Consider the following 3,407-nt stretch of genomic DNA (forward strand, 5'->3'; position numbering starts at 1 on the left):
AAGTGGATGCTCAGTTGGAGAATGCTGAATAAGTTATGGTATATGAATGTTATAGAATATTATTGTTCTATAAGAAATGATCAGAAGGATGATTTTAGAGAAGCCTGGAGAGACTTACATGAACTGATGCTGAGTGAAATGAGCAGAACCAGGAGATCATTATACACGGCAACAGCAAGATTATACAATGATCAATTCTGATGGGCATGGCTCTTTTCAACAGTGAGATGATTCAGATCAGTTCCAGTCTTGGGATGAGGAGAGCCATCTACACCTAGAGAGAGGACTTTGGAAACTGAGTGTGGATCATAACAGCATTTTCACTCTTTTTGTTGTTGTTTGCTTGCATTTTATTTTCTTTCTCATTTTTTTTCCTTTTTGGTTGATTTTTCTTGTGCAGCAAAATAAATGTATATTGGAATATATATATATATATATATATATACATATATATGATTTAACATATATTTTTACCATGTTTAACATATATTAGATTACTTAGTATCTAAGGGAGAGAGAGGGGGAAGGATGGGAAAATTGGAACACAAGGTTTTTCAAGGGTTAATGTTGAAAAATTATCCATGCATGTCTTTTGAAAATTAAAAATCTTTAATAAAAAATTTTAAAAAGAAAGAAATACAAGTTCAATATGGATTAATAGCCAGACATTGCAAATCAATTCCCCATCCCCCCAAAAGAATACTTGTTTTCCTAGTCTGTATGAAGAAACATGTCAAGAATGAATGCTTTGAGAATCCCATTACAGTCTGAAATAGGCAAACAACTTCTGGATTATGGGTATCATATACAAAGAAGAATGTTGGCAAGCTGGAGAGTATCCAGCAGATGGCTGTCAAGATGGTAAGAGGACTAGAATCTATTCTCTATGAAAATTTGTTACAGAAATGTTGATTTTTTTTTTTATCTGAAAAAGAGAAGACATGTGTGAGTGTATAGGAGAGTTATTTTTAAGTATTTAGGTTATCAAAGGTATTATGTGGTTATATTTGGTTACAGAAGGCACTATTGGAAGCAATGAGTGAACATAAGCAGAAAGGCTATTGCAACTCAATGTGAATAAAATTTTATGAATAGTTAAAAATATCCCAAAGTAAAATTGGTAGCCCAAAAAGTTATTGGGCTCCCCCTTTTCAAAGGAAGTTTTCAAGTGAAGACTAGATGATCAATTTTGGAAGCTATGGTAGGAGATAATCTTTTTAATTCAACATACAAGTCAATAAACAGGAATGGAGAATAGCTAGAAAATTCCGGTTTGGCTTGTTCATAGTATAAGTCACAATTCACTGTAGTAAGTCTTGAGCATTATTTCCTTATTTATAAAAAGAAGGAATTAGAACAAATGATATCTGAGATATATTCCAACTTTAGATCCAAATCTGTGATATCATAAGAGTTGTCTTAACATTCTGCAATCATTTTATTCAAATGAATGTGTTATAAAACACTATAGTGGTAAGTTTATAGAAATCTTGAGGTTATTCAAAAGCCTCTGTAGGCATCTGCTGACTGACAGACACCATGAAGTCTCTTTCGCTATTTGTGCTTTTGGTTGTGTCTTTTCCCAGGCCTGCTCCTGCCAGTAAGTGTCCGTTCCTCCTGTATATGGTAAATGATTTTTCTTGGGAATACTGCCATAATGAAGACGCCCCAGTATTGATCACAAGCCTGGAAGCAGAACCAGGTCCTATCAACATCCCTGGAAAAGTAACCATTGGTTTGGAGATCAAGACTGCTGTACCCATTACTTCTCCTGTGCAGGTAGTAGTAGCTTTGGATAAAGAAGTGGCTCCTGGATTCTGGTTGCGAATGTATTAAAAAGATTGGAAGCTGCACCTATCAAGATATATGTGAGACAATTGACTCCTTCATTCCAGCTGGGGAGCCCTGCCCTGAGCCTCTCCATACCTATGGCCTACCCTGTCACTGCCCCTTTAAGAAGGGTACCTACTCCCTACCCAAAACCACCTTTGAAATACCTCCTGTAAAGCTGCCCCTTCTCTGGGCAATGGCAACTACCGCACTGAGGTCATTCTAAGGAATAGCACCACTAATCTGGGCTGTTTCAAGATCTATGCCTCCCTCAAGGGAAAATGAGGCCATCCTCTGGACCTGGATAGAGCTGCTCTTCCTTTCCAGCATTCTCAGTCCCTCATCTCCTTCTCCCTCCAACCATGAACTGTTCAGTCCCATGCCCTCCAGCCTCAGTTAGGGGATGTCTCCCCTGGAGTTGGAGCTCCTCAGTTTCCTCAATCCCAGGACAACTACTTCTGTTCTTCTGTCTTCCCACATATCCCAGGCCTCTCCAGCTTCCTCCCCCATTAGACCCTAAAGTCTATGAGCAGTTTCCAGGATTCTTCTTGCATACATCTTCCTAAGAGTATTATTTCTCAATTTTAGCATAGGATCTTTTAAAGTAATAGTAGCTAATATTTACATAATTTGCAATGGTCTTTATACATATTTTTTTCATTTTAATGATCCTCCTAGACAAACTTCCCTTAGCTCCCCCCATTAGTGCCACTTGTAGTTTTCCCCACTCAGAAGGGACATGGTGGGGAGAACAAATCCAGGAGGGAAACCACTTATGAATTTATTCCAGTGCTTTATAGAAAAGCAGGTACACAACAGGTCCCTCAGACCCCTTTTGGAGAGTGCCCTTTGGGCCTCAATATTCCTGAGCTGTTGCTCATTTTGAAAGTGCCTGAATTGGTAAGCTAGCCAGAAGAACCTAGTAGCAATAACTAGCCACTTTTTTTGTAATTGAAGCCAGTGGCCTAGAAATCAGGCTTCTGAGAATATTTGCCAAAGCTCCTCAGCTAAGGAGTGTACCATATTCCCCTTTAAGGAATGAGGGAGGGGGAGCCTGAGAAGAGGAGATAGCTCAGTCCTAATCCACTTTTAGGCAAGGTGCAGAAGGACCAAGGGGTTCACAATAAACTAAAACTGGACTAAAAGTAAATCTATATTTGCTCTTCTACAAAAAAAAAAAAAAAAAGCCTCTGTAACTCAGGTACACAATTGGGCTGGAGATTGTCTCCTTTTTAAAATTCCAGCATACTCTTAACCTGATGAGGTAGGAATATTAGTACCAGACTCTTTCCAGAAGGAGTCACTAATTTCCCTTATAAGCATTTAGACTAAAGACTTGAAAAATTAATAGTTTTACTTATGAGTTAATAGAAACAAATAAGACTTGCATCTGTAGCTGCAATTATTCTTTATCCTTTTCTTCCACTGTTAGTGTTGATTATCATCCATCCATGGGAAACTCTCCACAAGTTCTCATGTGCATCAGCTTGTAAGCTCCTATAGCTCTCCTCCACTAAGAAGAGCAGTTTTAACTCTAGTTTGATCTTAGATCAATTTGGATATTCCTGATGATCTAG

The 3,407-nt window shown here is 38.2% G+C and overlaps 1 pseudogene; it reads left to right on the forward strand.

Annotated features, from left to right (window-relative positions):
* The first annotated feature begins 1,539 nt into the window (after positions 1-1,539).
* Positions 1,540-2,115, forward strand: LOC141554928 (ganglioside GM2 activator pseudogene; annotated as a pseudogene).
* Positions 2,116-3,407: the final 1,292 nt, after the last annotated feature.

The sequence above is a fragment of the Sminthopsis crassicaudata genome, chromosome 1, assembly GCF_048593235.1.
Source record: "Sminthopsis crassicaudata isolate SCR6 chromosome 1, ASM4859323v1, whole genome shotgun sequence".
In the NCBI taxonomy this organism is placed as follows: Eukaryota; Metazoa; Chordata; class Mammalia; order Dasyuromorphia; family Dasyuridae; genus Sminthopsis; species Sminthopsis crassicaudata.